Source organism: Ammodytes marinus (genome assembly GCF_949987685.1).
Source record: "Ammodytes marinus genome assembly, chromosome: 17".
In the NCBI taxonomy this organism is placed as follows: Eukaryota; Metazoa; Chordata; class Actinopteri; order Uranoscopiformes; family Ammodytidae; genus Ammodytes; species Ammodytes marinus.
Genome location: NC_137221.1, coordinates 3,477,443 through 3,500,859, shown reverse-complemented (window position 1 = coordinate 3,500,859; position 23,417 = coordinate 3,477,443). Strand labels below are relative to the sequence as shown.

The following is a 23,417-nucleotide window of genomic DNA, read 5'->3' as shown; positions in this document are numbered from 1 at the left end:
GACATCAGCTCCATGTTTATAATATGGATGGACACATCTGCTTAGATGAGCATATCTTTATTGTTTAATAGACCATTAGTATCACTGAAATAAGTGAAACAAATTGATCTTATTCCAGAACAGATTTTGGAAAAACAGAAAAAATTATCATGGACACATTGCTGATCCATCGATTATGAGTCAGTCAGAGCATTTCCATAGAGAGCCACTTTGCATCAGCAGCACCATGCTCCAGTGCTCTGGGAGAGTTTATAGTCCTGAGAGTTGAACACTGGATGACTGACAGCTGTCCTTCATGACAACAGAAGCCACAGAAATCCTCCTCATCAGAAACATGACTTTGATCTGCGTCCTCATCTGGACTCTCCTCTGCTGCTGCTTCACAGGTAAAGTCCAGAGAATCAAACTCCTCTATGAACATCCGTCCCTCTGAAATGAAGCCGACAAAACCATGGAGCTGATTTATGTTTTTGTCTCCTTCTCCTCAGAGTCCAGAGGCCAGTACACAGTGACTCAGCCTGGGTCAGTGAGCTCTGCCCTGGGAGGCTCCGTCCCCATCACATGTAAAATCAGTCAGAATGTTTATAGTAACTATTTAGACTGGTACCAACAGAGAGATGGAGAAACTCCTAAACTGCTCATTCACAGTACTAGCACTCGAGCATCAGGGATTCCAGGTCGTTTTACAGGCAGTGGATCAAACTCTGACTTCACTCTGACCATCAGTGGAGTCCAGGCTGAAGATGCAGCAGTTTACTACTGTCAGAGTTTTCACTATCCCAACAGTCAGAGCGTGTTCACACAGTGAAAAACCGTCGTACAAAAACCTCCCTCAGTCAAACTGAACTGAAACTGAACTGACTGCTTCAGCTGGAAGCTTCTGCAGAGACTGATACACTTCACTGAGGACACACACACACACACACACACACACACTACAGCAGCACTAGAGATACTCGACAGGTTATAACATTTGAGTTCTGTCCAAGTAGGACACTTAGATAAAGCAGAAAATCCTCTCCCTTGTTGCAAAAAATCAACAGCTGACGTACACGTTTTTTTTGGTGGCCTAATTTTGACGTAAAATGACAAAAAACTGTTTGGGAATTTGTGACTTCTCTTCAAGTTGAATATGACATCAGTCGCAAATATTTACATGAAAACTTGTTTGATAGTTCAGTCACTTAAAGAAAATCAAAATGATAACTGAAGCATTGACCCACAACAGAGACGGGGAAAACTATAACTTGATAGTTTCTATTGATAATATCATAAGGAATGAATAACGTTGTGGATTAGGAAACATCAGATTATCTAAAATATTTAATACCACATCAGTATCAACAGGTATTGAAACTTTTGTCTTACTGTTATCTATTCTCTAACACAACATTAAAGGGCATCGGTGAGCAGTAATCCCATTAAATTCAATTCACACTAATTTGTACACAATAGTAACAATGGTGGTAAATAAACAATGGATCTTAAATAATATTGACTAGATTGCAAGGACGGATAAACATTTAATCTCGTCATGTAAGTATTGAAAAATAAATCATGTTAAAAAAATTTAAATAAAATGTGATATCACTGTATGATGACGATACTCTGCAATTTGTTTCTAATTCTTTAAACTTAATTTAGTCACTTAGATTTTTTGTTAAGTAAATTTTTTAACTATTTTATGTAAATGACCCCTTACATTCAGCATCATTATTACCTGCTTAAGAATACCACTGTTAGGAGGGAGACCCTGTCAGGTGACACTCAAAGAGTTTGTGGATAAGAGACAAATCATGATGTAACTGGGAAATGTAATAGTATAACTAGAACCAGTGGTTTGAAATCGTACTGCAACATGGGATAGAATCTTGTAGCTCTAAACTGAGGGAGAAAGCATCTGTTGTTTATAGAAAAATATCCAAACATGTCTTTATTTAATATATTTTATTGTCATTAAACGTTAACAGCGAAATAATGAGTATAGCAATGGAGACATTGACATTTGAGGTTTAACCATCTTGAATTGGCCTGATGACAATAAGTGAGAAACGTTGTTGCTGAGAGCAGACAGAGAGCAGTATCAGAGTAAAACCAGCAGCAGAGTCCCAGTGAGTCAGCTCAGGACTGGGGACACTGGTCTCTCCTCAGTGTCTCTGAGAGCGGAGTCTGGGAGCCCTGGGTGGCCTCACAGGTCACAGAGCCCACCTTCCTCCACTGGTCTGCAGGGAGCCTCAGGGTGCTGCTCCAGCTGTAGAGGCCGTCCTTCTCCAGCAGCCCGGGGCTCCTGCTCTGCTCCCAGCTGATGCTGCTGCTGCTGTCCACCTTCCAGGCCAGACTCCAGCCTGAGGGGAAGCCCTTGTTGGCCAGGCACATGAGCGTGGCCTTCCCCTGCTGCAGCTCCTCACTGGAGGGGGGCAGCACCGTCAGGGTGGGACGGACATCACCTAGGAGACACCAATCAGCTTAGAGGACAGGGACCACACAGCTGTCAATCAAACACCACACACTTTGACACCTTTACTGTGTGAGAGTTGAGTGTCTCATTGAAGGAGTTTCTGTCAGATGGTTGTTCTGCTTCACCAGTCACTCACTCACACATTGTTTCACTTCCCTTTAAGAAACCTCTCATGCACATCAGCACAGAGAGAATCATCATACAGAACAACCTCAAATATATCAAACTATACTGGAAATAAAACAATCACATTCTAAATAATTTTTCCATTTGAAGAAAATTATAAAGTACAGTTTGTATATTTTCACTCTACTATTTTTTTCCTGGTAAATTTAAACACATTTACTGTTACAACTCTCCAAAGGTTCAAAGTTAATCCGCAGTTAACTGAAATAATCAGCCAAAAATAACAAAATACAGCAACACCTGGCAAATAAAATACAATTAAAATTTCACAAACATTTAAAAACCCAAAGAATATCAGATTAATGCTAACATTCAGCCTTTTTAGAAGATCTGATTTTGCAGCTTTTATACCAAATATTTTTGCCTTCATTCACCCAACATAAAATAACTTTGGTTTGATTGCTGTTCTTGAATTGTTCCCTAAGGTTCAAGCTGTGTCTCATATTCTTCACATCAAATAGAAAAGTTGAAAGAGAATCTCAGTGAAGCTCAAGTTCAAGGTAACAGAGGAGAAATGATCAATAAAACTGAGTCTATAAAGTGATTTAAATCAGTCCAAAGGGAACGTACATCTAATACAAATATTCACACATACACATTATAACTTCAACTGGTGAAACCATATGTAATACTCAAGCAGAAACTTACTTCCAATATCCAGTCTGGTTCCTCCACCAAAAGTCAACCACAGTGATACAAAGTCATTGAGCCGCCGTACAAAAACCTCTCACTGTAGAGACACGGCTCTCTGACTCTGTCTGACAAACTACAATTCCTCAACTTTTAACTGTCATCTAGAAATCTAAATACACCACTTCTCATCTGCACCAAGCAGTTATTGTAAATATAACCTTGATTTATTTTCAAATACTAAACTACACTTTGTTTTTTACACTAAAACTGCTGCAAAAACAACAAGTCCAGATCATAAAATCACAGAAAATAAAATGTTGCTCGTAAATTAATAAAATACATCAAAGATTGAACTTACTTCCAACATCCAGTCTGGTTCCTCTACCGAACGTGTACCACAGTGATACAAAGTCATTGAGCCGCCGTACAAAAACCTCTCACTGTAGAGACACGGCTCTCTGACTCTGACACAAACAAACTCAACATCATGAGCCTGTTTGGAAAATGTTGCAAGATAAAATGAAAACTGAACAATCGATTAACACAATGTATGTTTTTTTATTTAATGTTTTTTAGTTTTCGTTTAAGATTATTTATTTTGGCATTTTCAAGCTTTATTTGACAGTAAAGAGTTGAAATGGGGGGACAGAGAGAGAGAGAGGGGGGGATGACCTGCAGTAAAGGTACATGGGTTGGATTTGAACCTGAGACCACTGCAACGAAGGCCGGAGCCGATATGGTACACACACCATAGACCTACCACTGGAGCACCCCCGGTATTTTAGTTTTTAATTGAATTTATACAAATTATCTTTAGTAATTCATGTCAATACAACAGAGGGTAGATATGAATGAAATGTGCTTAGAGACATTAATTCAAAATTATGTGAAATTGCAATTGAAAGACTTCTAATCAACACTGTGATGAAGTGATTGATCCATTGATAAACAGCATCCTCAGAGTGATCCCAGTCCCTGTTGGAGTCAGTCAGAGCATTTCCATAGAGAGCCACTTTGCATCAGCAGCACCATGCTCCAGTGCTCTGGGAGAGTTTATAGTCCTGAGAGTTGAACACTGGATGACTGACAGCTGTCCTTCATGACAACAGAAGCCACAGAAATCCTCCTCATCAGAAACATGACTTTGATCTGCGTCCTCATCTGGACTCTCCTCTGCTGCTGCTTCACAGGTAAAGTCCAGAGAATCAAACTCCTCTGTGAACATCCGTCCCTCTGAAATGAAGCCGACAAAACCATGGAGCTGATTTATGTTTCTGTCTCTGTCTCCTCAGAGTCCAGAGGCCAGGTCACAGTGACTCAGCCTGGAGCAGTGAGCTCTGCTCTGGGAGGCTCTGTCCCCATCACATGTAAAACCAGTCAGGATATTTATAACTCTTACTCTTTAGCCTGGTACCAACAGAGAGATGGAGAAACTCCTAAACTGCTCATAAAGTATACTACCACTCGAGTATCAGGGATTCCAGATCGTTTTACAGGCAGTGGATCAAACTCTGACTTCACTCTGACCATCAGTGGAATCCAGGCTGAAGATGCAGCAGTTTACTACTGTCAGAGTTATCATAGCATCAACAGTCAGGATGTGTTCACACAGTGAAAAACCGTCGTACAAAAACCTCCCTCAGTCAGACTGAACTGAAACTGAACTGACTGATGCAGCTGGAAGCTTCTGCAGAGACTGATACACTTCACTGAACACACAACTTTTTTAAAGTTTAACACACACTAACAGAACACAGACTCTTTCAAAACCATGTGTTATATATTTCTATTACCATATCTCCAGGTCAGGACACAAACACCAATTCTTCCTTTAGAATGTGAAGCCTGGATACTATATGCCCTGATCTATTAGTAGGATGCAAAATGGGAACTCTCAACAAAAGCTGTCAACATTTATAATAAAATGTGTTGGAATATATTTAAACACACCAGAAGGGCCTTGTATGAAACATCACCATAATACATAATTGTGAGGTTTAGTTCAAAATGTCTACTAAACACAATCTTAATATTTGTGGTTAAAATTTGACCACATGAGCAAAAAAGTTTAGCTATAAAACACATCAATTAGGTTTAAAGGACTCCTAAAGATACAACAGTATTGGTCAAATAAGCAGCTGTATAGTAGAAAGCTGTCTAATCTGCATAATGACGACTTTTTTAATGTTTTTATTTGGCAGACGAAAAACACTAGGATCTGTGAGAAATGTTTTTAAAAATAATTTATAAATTCAGATGAAGAAATCAGTGAGAACTTTATTGCACGTTCTAACAAGTCCACGAGAGAAGATTATTCTTACACCTGAGTGAGGGTCGGTTTTCTTTATTATGAGAAAAAAAATTAAGAGGTGGATTAGAGGTTCATCTATCAGTTCATCTGAAACTCTCAACAGATAAAATGGCAATCAGCAACACACAGAGATGGTGTTTTTTTTATTTATATGGGCCTTTCATACTTTAAAGTTAAGATGACAGAAGACTTTCTTAGTGAGTAATCATCCACAATCATTAAGCCAAACCCTACAGAATAATGATCTTTGACACATTGCTGATCCATTGATAATGAGTCAGTCAGAGCATTTCCATAGAGAGCCACTTTGCATCAGCAGCACCATGCTCCAGTGCTCTGGGAGAGTTTATAGTCCTGAGAGTTGAACACTGGATGACTGACAGCTGTCCTTCATGACAACAGAAGCCACAGAAATCCTCCTCATCAGAAACATGACTTTGATCTGCGTCCTCATCTGGACTCTCCTTTGCTGCTGCTTCACAGGTAAAGTCCAGAGAATCAAACTCCTCTGTGAACATCCGTCCCTCTGAAATGAAGCCGACAAAACCATGGAGCTGATTTATGTTTTTGTCTCTGTCTCCTCAGAGTCCAGAGGCCAGGTCACAGTGACTCAGCCTGGAGCAGTGAGCTCTGCTCTGGGAGGCTCCGTCCCCATCACATGTAAAACCAGTCAGCGTGTTCATGGTGGAACCTATTTACACTGGTACCAACAGAGAGATGGAGAAACTCCTAAACTGCTCATTTATGTTGCTAGCAATCGAGCATCAGGGATTCCAGGTCGTTTTACAGGCAGTGGATCAAACTCTGACTTCACTCTGACCATCAGTGGAGTCCAGGCTGAAGATGCAGCAGTTTACTACTGTCAGAGTTATCATGAAATCAACAGTCAAGCTGTGTTCACACAGTGAAAAACCGTCGTACAAAAACCTCCCTCAGTCAGACTGAACTGAAACTGAACTGACTGATGCAGCTGGAAGCTTCTGCAGAGACTGATACACTTCACTGAACACACAACTTTTTTAAAGTTTAACACACACTAACAGAACACAGACTCTTTCAAAACCATGTGTTATATATTTCTATTACCATATCTCCAGGTCAGGACACAAACACCAATTCTTCCTTTAGAATGTGAAGCCTGGATACTATATGCCCTGATCTATTAGTAGGATGCAAAATGGGAACTCTCAACAAAAGCTGTCAACATTTATAATAAAATGTGTTGGAATATATTTAAACACACCAGAAGGGCCTTGTATGAAACATCACCATAATACATAATTGTGAGGTTTAGTTCAAAATGTCTACTAAACACAATCTTAATATTTGTGGTTAAAATTTGACCACATGAGCAAAAAAGTTTAGCTATAAAACACATCAATTAGGTTTAAAGGACTCCTAAAGATACAACAGTATTGGTCAAATAAGCAGCTGTATAGTAGAAAGCTGTCTAATCTGCATAATGACGACTTTTTTAATGTTTTTATTTGGCAGACGAAAAACACTAGGATCTGTGAGAAATGTTTTTAAAAATAATTTATAAATTCAGATGAAGAAATCAGTGAGAACTTTATTGCACGTTCTAACAAGTCCACGAGAGAAGATTATTCTTACACCTGAGTGAGGGTCGGTTTTCTTTATTATGAGAAAAAAAATTAAGAGGTGGATTAGAGGTTCATCTATCAGTTCATCTGAAACTCTCAACAGATAAAATGGCAATCAGCAACACACAGAGATGGTGTTTTTTTTATTTATATGGGCCTTTCATACTTTAAAGTTAAGATGACAGAAGACTTTCTTAGTGAGTAATCATCCACAATCATTAAGCCAAACCCTACAGAATAATGATCTTTGACACATTGCTGATCCATTGATAATGAGTCAGTCAGAGCATTTCCATAGAGAGCCACTTTGCATCAGCAGCACCATGCTCCAGTGCTCTGGGAGAGTTTATAGTCCTGAGAGTTGAACACTGGATGACTGACAGCTGTCCTTCATGACAACAGAAGCCACAGAAATCCTCCTCATCAGAAACATGACTTTGATCTGCGTCCTCATCTGGACTCTCCTTTGCTGCTGCTTCACAGGTAAAGTCCAGAGAATCAAACTCCTCTGTGAACATCCGTCCCTCTGAAATGAAGCCGACAAAACCATGGAGCTGATTTATGTTTTTGTCTCTGTCTCCTCAGAGTCCAGAGGCCAGGTCACAGTGACTCAGCCTGGAGCAGTGAGCTCTGCTCTGGGAGGCTCCGTCCCCATCACATGTAAAACCAGTCAGCGTGTTCATGGTGGAACCTATTTACACTGGTACCAACAGAGAGATGGAGAAACTCCTAAACTGCTCATTTATGTTGCTAGCAATCGAGCATCAGGGATTCCAGGTCGTTTTACAGGCAGTGGATCAAACTCTGACTTCACTCTGACCATCAGTGGAGTCCAGGCTGAAGATGCAGCAGTTTACTACTGTCAGAGTTATCATGAAATCAACAGTCAAGCTGTGTTCACACAGTGAAAAACCGTCGTACAAAAACCTCCCTCAGTCAGACTGAACTGAAACTGAACTGACTGATGCAGCTGGAAGCTTCTGCAGAGACTGATACACTTCACTGAACACACAACTTTTTTAAAGTTTAACACACACTAACAGAACACAGACTCTTTCAAAACCATGTGTTATATATTTCTATTACCATATCTCCAGGTCAGGACACAAACACCAATTCTTCCTTTAGAATGTGAAGCCTGGATACTATATGCCCTGATCTATTAGTAGGATGCAAAATGGGAACTCTCAACAAAAGCTGTCAACATTTATAATAAAATGTGTTGGAATATATTTAAACACACCAGAAGGGCCTTGTATGAAACATCACCATAATACATAATTGTGAGGTTTAGTTCAAAATGTCTACTAAACACAATCTTAATATTTGTGGTTAAAATTTGACCACATGAGCAAAAAAGTTTAGCTATAAAACACATCAATTAGGTTTAAAGGACTCCTAAAGATACAACAGTATTGGTCAAATAAGCAGCTGTATAGTAGAAAGCTGTCTAATCTGCATAATGACGACTTTTTTAATGTTTTTATTTGGCAGACGAAAAACACTAGGATCTGTGAGAAATGTTTTTAAAAATAATTTATAAATTCAGATGAAGAAATCAGTGAGAACTTTATTGCACGTTCTAACAAGTCCACGAGAGAAGATTATTCTTACACCTGAGTGAGGGTCGGTTTTCTTTATTATGAGAAAAAAAATTAAGAGGTGGATTAGAGGTTCATCTATCAGTTCATCTGAAACTCTCAACAGATAAAATGGCAATCAGCAACACACAGAGATGGTGTTTTTTTTATTTATATGGGCCTTTCATACTTTAAAGTTAAGATGACAGAAGACTTTCTTAGTGAGTAATCATCCACAATCATTAAGCCAAACCCTACAGAATAATGATCTTTGACACATTGCTGATCCATTGATAATGAGTCAGTCAGAGCATTTCCATAGAGAGCCACTTTGCATCAGCAGCACCATGCTCCAGTGCTCTGGGAGAGTTTATAGTCCTGAGAGTTGAACACTGGATGACTGACAGCTGTCCTTCATGACAACAGAAGCCACAGAAATCCTCCTCATCAGAAACATGACTTTGATCTGCGTCCTCATCTGGACTCTCCTTTGCTGCTGCTTCACAGGTAAAGTCCAGAGAATCAAACTCCTCTGTGAACATCCGTCCCTCTGAAATGAAGCCGACAAAACCATGGAGCTGATTTATGTTTTTGTCTCTGTCTCCTCAGAGTCCAGAGGCCAGGTCACAGTGACTCAGCCTGGAGCAGTGAGCTCTGCTCTGGGAGGCTCCGTCCCCATCACATGTAAAACCAGTCAGCGTGTTCATGGTGGAACCTATTTACACTGGTACCAACAGAGAGATGGAGAAACTCCTAAACTGCTCATTTATGTTGCTAGCAATCGAGCATCAGGGATTCCAGGTCGTTTTACAGGCAGTGGATCAAACTCTGACTTCACTCTGACCATCAGTGGAGTCCAGGCTGAAGATGCAGCAGTTTACTACTGTCAGAGTTATCATGAAATCAACAGTCAAGCTGTGTTCACACAGTGAAAAACCGTCGTACAAAAACCTCCCTCAGTCAGACTGAACTGAAACTGAACTGAGAGCTGCAGCTGGAAGCTTCTGCAGAGACTGATACACTTCACTGAAGACACACACACATACAAACAAACACACAACCACATTTCATGAAATACAATGAAGCTAATATTGTAGTTAAATTAGTATATCACTAATAAATGTAGTTGATAATTAAACAAATAAATTAGTTGAACATCACAACTTCTAACCATCAATTTATACCACATTAGGATATGTTCCCGTCACTTTTAAGTCCTGTCTAAAACACATCTTTTTAAACTGGCATATTCCATCTAATTCATTGTCTCCCAACCATTTCACCCCAGTTGTGTAAATTGTTTCAATGTATCTTGTTCTTGTGTTTTTTATGATTGTTGATTTAGTTTTTTATAGACTGCCCTGTAAGGTGACCTTGGGTGCTATGAAAGGCGCCCTCAAATAAAATTATTATTATTATTATTATTATTATTATTATTATTGTTATTATTATTATTATTATTATTATTATTATTATTATTATTATTATTATTATTATTATTATTATTATTATTATTATTATTATTATTATTATTATGTCATGAATCACAAATCCCATTCGATGTGGTATTACACTCAAACATGTTAAGTGTCTGTATTTAATTAGTTTTCATTGAATAAAATGAACCTTCAGCTCAATTTACTACGGACACAGGCAGCATTGTTATTTATTTGTAAAATAGTCTTGTGAAAATTAAAATGACAATATATTGAAAAAATAAATACAAATCCAATTGAATTTACCCTCAAACAAACTCAGTGTCTTTGGATTAATTAGTTGTTAAGGAAAATACTGTATGACAGCAGCTACATGTTTATGATCAGCATGGACAAATCTGATTAGATTAACATATCTTTATTGTTCAATAGACTATTAGTGTCACTGCAAGTAGTGAAACACAGTAGAATATTTATTTATTCTGCCAAATTCCTTAAATATTATTTGCTTTGATTTACAGAATGTGTGTTTTTTATTTAATGTATTTTAGTTTTCTTTTCAGATTATTTATTTTGGCATTTTCAAGCTTTATTTGACAGTAAAGAGTTGAAATGCAGAGAGAGAGAGAGAGAGAGAGAGAGAGAGAGAGAGAGAGAGAGAGAGAGAGAGAGAGAGAGAGGGGGGGGATGACCTGCAGTAAAAGTCCACGGGTCGGATTTGAACCTGAGACCACTGCAACGAAGGCCGGAGGCGATATGGTACGCGCTCTATCCGCCTGCCACCGGAGCACCACCAGTATTTTAGTTTTTAATTGAATTTATACAAATTATCTTTAGTAATTCATGTCAATACAACAGAGGATAGATATGAATAAAATGTGCTTAGAGACATTAATTCAAAATAAGATCAAATTGCAATTGAAAAAATTCTAATCAATATTGTGACAAACTAATTGATCCATTGATAAGCAGCATCCTCAGAGTGATCCCAGTCCCTGTTGGAATCAGTCAGAGCATTTCCATAGAGAGCCACTTTGCATCAGCAGCACCATGCTCCAGTGCTCTGGGAGAGTTTATAGTCCTGAGAGTTGAACACTGGATGACTGACAGCTGTCCTTCATGACAACAGAAGCCACAGAAATCCTCCTCATCAGAAACATGACTTTGATCTGCATCCTCATCTGGACTCTCCTCTGCTGCTGCTTCACAGGTAAAGTCCAGAGAATCAAACTCCTTTGTGAACATGCGTCCCTCTGAAATGAAGCCGACAAAACCATCATGGAGCTGATTTATGTGTTTGTCTCTGTCTCCTCAGAGTCCAGAGGCCAGGTCACAGTGACTCAGCCTGGAGCAGTGAGCTCTGCCCTGGGAGGCTCCGTCTCCATCAACTGTAGGGTCAGTCAACAGGTTGAGAGCTGCTGGAGTGCTCACTGTTTATCCTGGTATCAACAGAAAGTTGGAGAAGCTCCTAAACTGCTCATTTATGGGACAGATCGTAGACAATCAGGGATTCCAGGTCGTTTTACAGGCAGTGGATCAAACTCTGACTTCACTCTGACCATCAGTGGAGTCCAGGCTGAAGATGCAGCAGTTTACTACTGTCAGAGTCGTCATAACATCAACAGTCAGCTTGTGTTCACACAGTGAAAAACCGTCGTACAAAAACCTCCTTCAGTCAGACTGAAAAAAAAATTAACTGAGACCTGCACCTGGAAGCTTCTGCAGAGAATGATACACTTCATTGAAGACACACACACACACACAGACTCACAGACACACACACACACACACACACACACACACACACACACACACACACACACACACACATACATACACACACACACAAACACACATACACACAAACGCTAAAAGTTCAACACACTGAAGCACTGACAAATTTGAAACCCTTTGTTAACATCTTTCTATAACCATATTTCCAGGTCAGGACACACACAACAATAATTTTACAAGAAAGTGACCGCTGTAGTCTACAAGCCCTGATCTATGGTAGGAAACAAAATGGGAACTCTGAACAAAAACTTTCAATATATATAAAATAACCTGTAGTAAAATATATTAATGTACCAGAAGGGCCTTATATGAAATATCACTAAAGTACATCAGTGTGAAGTTAAGTCCACATTTTCTACCAAACACAATCAAAGTATTTGTGGTTAAAATATGAAAGCGGGAGTTGAAATATAAAATAATCTTCCAATTGAAGTTAGTTTTATATATCACTACGTTTAAAGGAATGCTTAAGATACAGGTGAATCCCCCCCCCCCGGACAGGCCCAGCAGCAGACCCGGATTCGATTCCCCGCCCGCGGTCGTTCTCTGCATGTCACTCCCCTCTCTGCCCCATTTCACCTCTGACTCTCTGCACTATCAATAAAGCATAAAAAAAAAGCCCAAAAAAAAAAAAAAGATAAAGGTGAATAAGCGGCTGTAAAGTAGACGACTGCATCATCTGCATAGAGACACACTTTTTCGGTTTTTCATCAGCAGCAGAAACACACTAAGATCTGTGATAAATGTTTTTAAAGATTCTTCAAATTAGCTGCTGCTGAAATCAGTATGAAAATTCATGCACATTTTAAAATGTCGTAGAGTGAAAACAATTTCTAACCCTGACTGAGGTTATTTGAACTAATAGAACACATGCAAAGTGGATTAGAGGTTCATCTATCAATTGATCCGAAATCCTGAACAGAAACTATGGCAATCAGTAACACACTAATATTGTAGTTTCTTCATATAGGGGCCTTTTACAGGATACTTTAAAGTTAATATGACACGAGACTTTCTTAATGAGCAATCGCACAGTCATTAAGCAAAACCCACAAAAAAATTATCTCTGACACATTGCTGATCCATTGATAATGAGTCAGTCAGAGCATTTCCATAGAGAGCCACTTTGCATCAGCAGCACCATGCTCCAGTGCTCTGGGAGAGTTTATAGTCCTGAGAGTTGAACACTGGATGACTGACAGCTGTCCTTCATGACAACAGAAGCCACAGAAATCCTCCTCATCAGAAACATGACTTTGATCTGCGTCCTCATCTGGACTCTCCTCTGCTGCTGCTTCACAGGTAAAGTCCAGAGAATCAAACTCCTCTGTGAACATCCGTCCCTCTGAAATGAAGCCGACAAAACCATGGAGCTGATTGATGTTTTTGTCTCTGTCTCCTCAGAGTCCAGAGGCCAGTACACAGTGACTCAGCCTGGAGCAGTGAGCTCTGCTCTGGGAGGCTCCGTCCCCATCACATGTAAAATCAGTCAGAATGTTTATAGTGACTGGTTAGCCTGGTACCAACAGAGAGATGGAGAAACTCCTAAACTGCTCATTTACTCTATTAGCACCCGTGCATCAGGGATTCCAGGTCGTTTTACAGGCAGTGGATCAAACTCTGACTTCACTCTGACCATCAGCGGAGTCCAGGCTGAAGATGCAGCAGTTTACTACTGTAAGAGTGGACACTATCCCAACAGTCAGTATGTGTTCACACAGTGAAAAACCGTCGTACAAAAACCTCCCTCAGTCAGACTGAACTGAAACTAAACTGACTGATGCAGCTGGAAGCTTCTGCAGGGACTGATACACTTCACTGAACACACACAACTGTTTTTAAAGTTTAACACACACTAACAGAACACAGACTCTTTCAAAACCATGTGTTATATTTTTCTATAACCATATCTCCAGGTCAGGACACAAACACCAATTATTTCTCCAGAATATGTTGCCTGTATACTATAAACCCTTATCTTTGGTTGTGAGGCAACATGGGAACTCTCAACAAAAGTTTTCAACATTTATAACATAATCTGTTGGAATGTATTTAAATGCACCAGAAGGGCCTCGTATGAAACATCACCATAATACATAATTGTGAGGTTTAATTCAAAATGTCTACTAAACACAATCTTAATATTTGTGGTTAAGATTTGACCATATGTGCAAACAAGTTTAGCTTTACACCACATCAATTAAGTTTAAAGAACTCCTAAAGATACAACAGTATTGGTCAAATAAGCAGCTGTATAGTAGAAAGCTGTCTAATCTGCACAATGACGACTTTTTTATGTTTTTATTTGGCAGACGAAAAACACTAAGATCTGTGAGAAATGTTTGTAAAAATAATTTATAAATTCAGCTGGAGGAATCAGTGCAAACTTTACTGCACGTTCTAAAAAGTCCAGGAGAGAAGATTATTCTTACACCTGAGTGAGGGTCGGTTTTCTTTACTATGAGAAAAACATTAAGAGGTGGATTAGAGGTTCATCTATCAGTTCATCTGAAATTCTCAACAGATAAAATGGCAATCAGCAACACACAGAGATGGTGTTTTCTTTATATTTATATTTAAGGGCCTTTCATACTTTAAAGTTAAGATGACAGAAGACTTTTTTAATGAGTATTGAGCAAAACCTACATAAAACTGATAATGGACACATTGCAGATCCATTGATAATGAGTCAGTCAGAGCATTTCCATAGAGAGCCACTTTGCATCAGCAGCACCATGCTCCAGTGCTCTGGGAGAGTTTATAGTCCTGAGAGTTGAACACTGGATGACTGACAGCTGTCCTTCATGACAACAGAAGCCACAGAAATCCTCCTCATCAGAAACATGACTTTGATCTGCGTCCTCATCTGGACTCTCCTCTGCTGCTGCTTCACAGGTAAAGTCCAGAGAATCAAACTCCTCTGTGAACATCCGTCCCTCTGAAATGAAGCCGACAAAACCATGGAGCTGATTTATGTTTTTGTCTCTGTCTCCTCAGAGTCCAGAGGCCAGGTCACAGTGACTCAGCCTGGAGCAGTGAGCTCTGCTCTGGGAGGCTCCGTCCCCATCACATGTAAAACCAGTCAGAATATTTATAACGCTTACTGTTTAGCCTGGTACCAACAGAGAGATGGAGAAACTCCTAAACTGCTCATATACTATACTAGCACTCGGGCATCAGGGATTCCAGGTCGTTTTACAGGCAGTGGATCAAACTCTGACTTCACTCTGACCATCAGTGGAGTCCAGGCTGAAGATGCAGCAGTTTACTACTGTCAGAGTTTTCACGTTATCAACAGTCAGTGGGTGTTCACACAGTGAAAAACCGTCGTACAAAAACCTCCCTCAGTCAGACTGAACTGAAACTGAACAGACTGCTGCAGCTGGAAGCTACTGCAGAGACTGATACACTTCACTGAAGACAGACAGACAGACAGACAGACACACACACACACACACACACACACACACACACACACACACACACATACACACACACACACACACACACACGCACACGCACACACACACACACACACACACACACACTCTAAAGTAGCAGTAGAGATACTAGACAAGGAACAAAACGCGAGTTCTGTCCAAGTTGAACAATTTATAGATTAAACACTAAATCATTTTCCTTGTGGTAAAAGGTCAGAGTTTGACGTTCATGATTTCTATTTTTGATGGCCTCCTGCAAATTTCCACTTCCGATGAAAAAAAAACAATCCTGGAATTTTTGGCGTCTTTTCAAGTTGAAGTTGAAAGTGTCTCAACACAAGCATCAGCCGCAAATCATTTTATGGAATTTTTTTTTAACCTCATTTGAGAGTTTGGAGAGACAGAGATGAAATGGGGCAGAGAGGGGAATGACATGCAGAGAACGACCCGGGCTGGATTCTAACCCGTGGTCTGCTGTTAAGAGGATTTAGCCTCTATCGGTGGGCGCTCTCACCACTACACCATGAGCGCCCCTACGATTAAGATACTTAAAGTAAATCAGGCCGACAACTGAGGCTATAATTTGATAGGTTTTATGGATTATATAATAGGAAATGTCAAATAAAGTTTTGGATTAGGGAACAACAAATTATCTAAAATATTTAATACCACATCAATATCACAGGTAATTTAAACATTTGTGTTGCCTCTTACTGTTATCTATTCTAACACAACATTAAGGGGCAGTGTTGAGCAGTAATTCCATTAAATTCAATTCACACCAATTTGTACACAAACGTAACAATGGTGATTAGATAATAATGGATGTTAAATAATAATGATTATATTGCATGACTGAGAAACATTTAATCTCGTCATGTAAGTATTGAAAAATAAATCATGTTGAAAAATCTGAAATAAAATGTGATATCACTGTATGATGATGATACTCTGAAATGTGTTTCTAATTTCTAAAACTTAATTTAGTCACTTAGTTTTTTTGTTAAGTACATTTTCAAACAATGTTATGTAAATGACCCCTTACATTCAGCATTCACACATCATTATTACCTGCTTAAGAATACCACTGTTAGGAGGGAGACCCTGTCAGGTGACAGTCAAAGAGTTTGTGGATAAGAGACAAATCATGATGTAACTGGGAAATGTAACAGTATAGATAGAACCAGAGGTGTGAAATCTTTCTGCAACATGGGATAGAATCTTGTAGCTCTAAACTGAGGGAGAAAGCACCTGTTGTTTATACAAAAACATCCAAACATGTCTTTATTTAATATATTTTATTGTCTTTAAACGTTAACAGCAAAAGAATGAGTATAGCAATGGAAACATTAACATTTGAGGTTTAACAATGTTAAATTGGTCTGATGACAGAAAGTGAGAAACGTTGTTGCTGAGAGCAGACAGAGAGCAGTGTCAGAGTAAAACCAGCAGCAGAGTCCCAGTGAGTCAGCTCAGGACTGGGGACACTGGTCTCTCCTCAGTGTCTCTGAGAGCGGAGTCTGGGAGCCCTGGGTGGCCTCACAGGTCACAGAGCCCACCTTCCTCCACTGGTCTGCAGGGAGCCTCAGGGTGCTGCTCCAGCTGTAGAGGCCGTCCTTCTCCAGCAGCCCGGGGCTCCTGCTCTCCTCCCAGCTGATGCTGCTGCTGCCGTCCACCTTCCAGGCCAGACTCCAGCCTGAGGGGAAGCCCTTGTTGGCCAGGCACATGAGCGTGGCCTTCCCCTGCTGCAGCTCCTCACTGGAGGGGGGCAGCACCGTCAGGGTGGGACGGACATCACCTAGGAGACACCAATCAGCTTAGAGGACAGGGACCACACAGCTGTCAATCAAACACTACACACTTTGACACCATTACTGTGTGAGAGTTGAGTGTCTCATTGAAGGAGATCCTGTCAGATGGTTGTTCTGCTTCACCAGTCACTCACTCACACATTGTTTCACTTCCCTTTAAGAAACCTCTCATGCACATCAGCACAGAGACAATCATCATACAGAACAACCTCAAATATATCAAACTATACTGGAAATAAAACAATCACATTCTAAATAATTTTTTCCATTTGAAGAAAATGATAAAGTGCAGTTTGTATATTTTCACTCTACTATTTTTTTCCTGGTCAATTTAAACACATTTACTGTTACAACTCTCCAAAGGTTCAAAGTTAATCCCCAGTCAACTGAAATAATCAGCCAAAAATAACAAAATACAGCAACACCTGGCAAATAAAATACAATTAAAATTTCACAAACATTTAAAAAGCCAAAGAGTATCAGATGAATGCTAACATTCAGCCTTTTTAGAAGATCGGACATTTCATAGCTTTTATACCAAATCAAATATTTTTGCCTTCATTCACACGACATACAATAACTTTGGTTTGATTGCTGTTCTTGAATTGTTCTCTAAGGTTCAAGCTGTGTCTCATATTCTTCACATCAAATAGAAACGTTGAAAGAGAATCTCAGTGAAGCTCAAGTTCAAGGTAACAGAGGAGAAATGATCAATAAAACTGAGTCTGTAAAGTGATTTAAATCAGTCAAAAGGGAACGTATATCTAACACAAATATTCACACATACACATTATAACTTCAACTGGTGAAACCATATGTAATACTCAAGCAGAAACTTACTTCCAACGTCCAGTCTGGTTCCTCCACCAAAAGTCAACCACAGTGATACAAAGCCATTGAGCCGCCGTACAAAAACCTCTCACTGTAGAGACACGGCTCTCTGACTCTGTCTGACAAACTACAATTCCTCAACTTTAAACTGTCATCTAGAAATCTAAATACACCACTTCTCATCCACACCAAGCAGTTATTGTAAATATAACCTTGATTTATTTTGAAAATATTAAAGTGCACTTTCGTTTTTACACTAAAACTGCTGCAAAAACAACAAGTCCACATGATAAAATCACATGTCTGAGTTTCTGGAGAGAATCAAGAAAATAAAATGTTGCTCATAAATTAATGAAATACATCAAAGATTGAACTTACTTCCAACATCCAGTCTGGTTCCTCCACCGAACGTGTACCACAGTGATACAAAGTCATTGAGCCGCCGTACAAAAACCTCTCACTGTAGAGACACGGCTCTCTGACTCTGACACAAACAAACTCAACATCATGAGCCTGTTTGGAAAATGTTGCAATAAAAATTAAAACTGAGCAATCGATTTACAGCATGTATGTTTTTTATTTAATGTTTTTTAGTTTTCTTTTAAGATTATTTCTTTTGGCATTTTCAAGCTTTATTTGACAGTAAAGAGTTGAAATGGGGAGACAGAGAGAGAGGGGGGATGACCCACAGTAAAGGACCACGGGTTGGATTTGAACCTGAGACCACTGCAACGAAGGCCGGAGCCGATATGGTACACACACTATCCACCTGCCACCGGCGCAACCCAGTATTTTAGTTTTTAATTGAATTTATACAAATTATCTTTAGTAATTCATGTCAATACAACAGAGAGTAGATATGAATAAAATGTGCTTAGAGACATTAATTCAAAATTATAGGAAATTGCAATTGAAAGACTTCTAATCAATACTGTGATGAAGTGATTGATCCATTGATAAACAGCATCCTCAGAGTGATCCCAGTCCCTGTTGGAGTCAGTCAGAGCATTTCCATAGAGAGCCACTTTGCATCAGCAGCACCATGCTCCAGTGCTCTGGGAGAGTTTATAGTCCTGAGAGTTGAACACTGGATGACTGACAGCTGTCCTTCATGACAACAGAAGCCACAGAAATCCTCCTCATCAGAAACATGACTTTGATCTGCGTCCTCATCTGGACTCTCCTCTGCTGCTGCTTCACAGGTAAAGTCCAGAGAATCAAACTCCTCTGTGAACATCCGTCCCTCTGAAATGAAGCCGACAAAACCATGGAGCTGATTTATTTTTTTGCCTCTGTCTCCTCAGAGTCCAGAGGCCAGGTCACAGTGACTCAGCCTGGAGCAGTGAGCTCTGCCCTGGGAGGCTCCGTCTCCATCACATGTAAAACCAGTCAGAATGTTTATGGTAGTAACTATTTAGCCTGGTACCAACAGAGAGATGGAGAAACTCCTAAACTGCTCATTTACTATATTAGCACTCGAGCATCAGGGATTCCAGGTCGTTTTACAGGCAGTGGATCAAACTCTGACTTCACTCTGACCATCAGTGGAGTCCAGGCTGAAGATGCAGCAGTTTACTACTGTCAGAGTGCACATCATATCAACGGTCTGTGGGTGTTCACACAGTGAAAAACCGTCGTACAAAAACCTCCCTCAGTCAGACTGAACTGAAACTGACCTGACTGCTGCAGCTGGAAGCTTCTGCAGAGACTGATACACTTCACTGAAGAGACAAACACACACACACACACACACACACACACACACACACACACACACACACACACACACATACACACACACACACACACACTACAGCAGCACTAGAGATACTCAACAGGTTATAACATTTGAGTTCTGTCCAAGTAGGACACTTAGATAAAGCAGAAAATCTTCTCCCTTGTTGCAAAAAATCAACATCCAACGTACACAGTTTTTTTAGTTGGCCTAATTTTGACGTAAAATGACAAAAACCTTTTTGTGAATTTGTGACTTCTCTTCAAGTTGAATATGAAATCAGTCGCAAATATTTGTTTGATAGCTCAGTCACTTAAAGAAAATCATGATCGATAACCGAAGCATTGACCCAAAACAGAGACGGGGAAAACTATAACTTGATAGTTTTTATTGATAATATCATAAGTAAAGAATAACGTTGTGGATTAGGAAACATCAGATTATCTAAAATATTTAATACCACATCAGTATCAACAGGTATTTAAACTTTTGTCTTACTGTTATCTATTCTCTAACACAACATTAAAGGGCATCGGTGAGCATTAATTCCATTAAATTCAATTCACACCGATTTGTACACAATAGTAACAATGGTGGTAAATAAACAATGGATCTTAAATAATATTGACTAGATTGCAAGGACGGATAAACATTTAATCTCGTCATGTAAGTATTGAAAAATAAATCATGTTAAAAAATTTGAAATAAAATGTGATATCACTGTATGATGACGATACTCTGCAATTTGTTTATAATTCTTTAAACTTAATTTAGTAACTTAGATATTTTGTTAAGTACATTTTTAAACAATTTTATGTAAATGACCCCTTACATTCAGCATTCACACATCATTATTACCTGCTTAATAATACCACTGTTAAGAGGGAGACCCTGTCAGGTGACACTCAAAGAGTTTGTGGATAAGAGACAAATCATGATGTAACTGGGAAATGTAATAGTATAACTAGAACCAGTGGTTTGAAATCTTCCTGCAACATGGGATAGAATCTTGTAGCTCTAAACTGAGGGAGAAAGCATCTGTTGTTTATAGAAAAACATCCAAACGTGTCTTTATTTAATATAGTTTATTGTCTTTCAACGTTAACAGCAAAAAAATGAGTATAGCAATCGAAACATTAACATTTGAGATTTTACAATGTTAAATTGGTCTGATGACAGAAAGTGAGAAACGTTGTTGCTGAGAGCAGACAGAGAGCAGTATCAGAGTAAAACCAGCAGCAGAGTCCCAGTGAGTCAGCTCAGGACTGGGGACACTGGTCTCTCCTCAGTGTCTCTGAGAGCGGAGTCTGGGAGCCCTGGGTGGCCTCACAGGTCACAGAGCCCACCTTCCTCCACTGGTCTGCAGGGAGCCTCAGGGTGCTGCTCCAGCTGTAGAGGCCGTCCTTCTCCAGCAGCCCGGGACTCCTGCTCTCCTCCCAGCTGATGCTGCTGCTGCCGTCCACCTTCCAGGCCAGACTCCAGCCTGAGGGGAAGCCCTTGTTGGCCAGGCACATGAGCGTGGCCTTCCCCTGCTGCAGCTCCTCACTGGAGGGGGGCAGCACCGTCAGGGTGGGGGGGACTTGACCCACTGCAGAGAGAGAGAGATGAATAAAGTTCATATGAAGTGAACTAAACTCCATGCAACATGTTATATCAGAGGAGGCTTCTACTTATTGAGTGGGTGAAGCTGGTTTTAAAGTTTCACTTCCCTCTCTGAGCTCAGTACCCATGGCAACAGACAGGCATCACTGCTGAACCATGACAACAGACACGTCTCGGTACTAAAGATAAAACGTTAAACGGGGGGCACTTTAGCTGTGCTTAAACATTTTTAATCTCCAAACTAAACAGAGAGACTTTTCTAGTTCAACATCAACATTTGAGATGAAGATTGTGAGGTTTTTATTGGTTGATAGATCTTAAATATTCTGTGTCTCAAGCAGGAACCTCATAAATAATGACATGTGTTACTTCCCTTCTTGTGAGCAGAAATCATCACCAAAAAGTCATGATTCATTACTTTAACATTCAAGTGAAATTTGTTCACTACTGAACTGCTTTTAAAATTAAAACAAATCTAATTAATATCATCAAATTGCTTGACGATCATAAGTCTGGTAGAAAGATTGATCATTATGAACATTCAACCCTGAGCAGAAAATCATTTCTTAACCCAAAATATGAAAACGTACACCTTTACAAATTTTCTTCATTAAGAATAATGCAGGATAATTTTCCATAATTGATGATGGATATAATCATTCATTGCAGTAGATTTTAGTCTGGCTAACGACACTGTGAAGCCTTCAAGAATGTCTACAAATATATTAAAAATAACATATCAGACAAAATATAGTAGTAATATCTACATCTATGGAATTTAAAGAGAATACACATGAAATATCAGTTAATGGAAGAGTGAAATGTACTTACAGTTAACATCCAGTCTGGTTCCTCCACCGAACGTGTACCACAGTGATACAAAGTCATTGAGCCGCCGTACAAAAACCTCTCACTGTAGAGACACGGCTCTCTGACTCTGACACAAACAAACTCAACATCATGAGCCTGTTTGGAAAATGTTGAAAGATAAAATGAAAACTGAACAATCGATTTACAGAATGTATGTTTTTTAATTAATGTATTTTAGTTTTCTTTTAAGAATATTTCTTTTGGCATTTTCAAGCTTTATTTGACAGTAAAGAGTTGAAATGGGGAGAGAGAGAGGGGGGATGACCTGCAGTAAAGGTCCATGGGTTGGATTTGAACCCGCGACCACTGCAACGAAGGCCGTTGCCGATATGGTACGCACACTGGTACACACCTGCCACCGGAGCCCCCCAGTATTTTAGTTTTTAATTCATTTATACAAATAATCTTTAGTAATTAATGTCATTACAACAGAGGATGGATATGAATTAGTGGTGGGCCGTTATCGGCGTTAACGTGCTGCGTTAACGCAAAACTCTTATCGGCGATAAAAAAAATATCGCCGTTAATCTCTTATTCCACCTCCTGTTCGGCTCAGGGGAGATGGTTCCCTCCAGGGCCGATGGCTGTTCGCCGTCGGGGTGAACCCCCTTCCGTGTGTTCTCTGGTCGGGTAATAATAGCCGGGGGCCGTTGTTGACACTTGAGGAGCCTTTATTGCAGGAGCGAAGCTTCTCTCACACACCCGCCGCTCTCTCTCTCCATCACTTGCCCACGACACACACCACCTGGCTGCAGGATCGCTAATGTAACACTCAGCGCCAAACCCCCTTCACAAATCTGTCTATTCAATGTTTACTTATGAATGTATCCATGTACGTAACTCTGACATGTACATAACTTAATTTATTGTTAATAATATGGTCTGTTTATAAATTCGGCATATGATTAAAGCATCTAAACGCCCGTAATCATGTTAAACGTTTACTGTTTTTAAGTTATTAATGCCACTCGCTCCCGCAGATACACAGCAGAGGGAGGTCTTATATTCAGCCATTGCTAAAGGGAGTGCTGTATTATGGAACGGCCGCTGTGGTACGAAATTCCAGTCTCAACAATGTTTCCTACACGAAATTATAACTCTAGCGTCTACAGCCCGTTGTTTTCAT

General features: G+C 39.7%; 12 gene segments (V, D, J or C); 9 read left to right on the top strand and 3 right to left on the bottom strand.

Moving 5' to 3' along the window:
* The first annotated feature begins 334 nt into the window (after window positions 1-334).
* Window positions 335-808, top strand: LOC307264113 (Ig kappa chain V region K16-167-like). The segment is given in 2 exons: window positions 335-386; window positions 489-808.
* A 1,307-nt stretch (window positions 809-2,115) lies between these two features.
* On the bottom strand, window positions 2,116-4,502 carry LOC307264112 (Ig kappa-b4 chain C region-like). The segment is given in 3 exons: window positions 4,307-4,502; window positions 3,293-3,313; window positions 2,116-2,447 (listed from the first exon to the last, which is right to left on the bottom strand).
* A 30-nt stretch (window positions 4,503-4,532) lies between these two features.
* Window positions 4,533-4,892, top strand: LOC307264111 (Ig kappa chain V region 3374-like). The segment is given in 1 exon: window positions 4,533-4,892.
* Window positions 4,893-6,019: 1,127 nt separating this feature from the next.
* On the top strand, window positions 6,020-6,496 carry LOC307264110 (Ig kappa chain V region 120-like). The segment is given in 2 exons: window positions 6,020-6,071; window positions 6,174-6,496.
* Window positions 6,497-7,623: 1,127 nt separating this feature from the next.
* Window positions 7,624-8,100, top strand: LOC307264109 (Ig kappa chain V region 120-like). The segment is given in 2 exons: window positions 7,624-7,675; window positions 7,778-8,100.
* Window positions 8,101-9,227: 1,127 nt separating this feature from the next.
* LOC307264108 (Ig kappa chain V region 120-like) lies at window positions 9,228-9,704 on the top strand. The segment is given in 2 exons: window positions 9,228-9,279; window positions 9,382-9,704.
* Window positions 9,705-11,366: 1,662 nt separating this feature from the next.
* On the top strand, window positions 11,367-11,855 carry LOC307264107 (Ig kappa chain V region 3374-like). The segment is given in 2 exons: window positions 11,367-11,418; window positions 11,524-11,855.
* A 1,397-nt stretch (window positions 11,856-13,252) lies between these two features.
* LOC307264106 (Ig kappa chain V region 3381-like) lies at window positions 13,253-13,726 on the top strand. The segment is given in 2 exons: window positions 13,253-13,304; window positions 13,407-13,726.
* Window positions 13,727-14,845: 1,119 nt separating this feature from the next.
* LOC307264105 (Ig kappa chain V region 3374-like) lies at window positions 14,846-15,322 on the top strand. The segment is given in 2 exons: window positions 14,846-14,897; window positions 15,000-15,322.
* A 1,432-nt stretch (window positions 15,323-16,754) lies between these two features.
* LOC307264324 (Ig kappa-b4 chain C region-like) lies at window positions 16,755-18,125 on the bottom strand. The segment is given in 2 exons: window positions 18,094-18,125; window positions 16,755-17,240 (listed from the first exon to the last, which is right to left on the bottom strand).
* A 1,109-nt stretch (window positions 18,126-19,234) lies between these two features.
* Window positions 19,235-19,711, top strand: LOC307264104 (Ig kappa chain V region 2717-like). The segment is given in 2 exons: window positions 19,235-19,286; window positions 19,389-19,711.
* Window positions 19,712-21,009: 1,298 nt separating this feature from the next.
* LOC307264325 (Ig kappa-b4 chain C region-like) lies at window positions 21,010-22,264 on the bottom strand. The segment is given in 2 exons: window positions 22,253-22,264; window positions 21,010-21,407 (listed from the first exon to the last, which is right to left on the bottom strand).
* Between the last annotated feature and the right edge of the window lie 1,153 nt (window positions 22,265-23,417).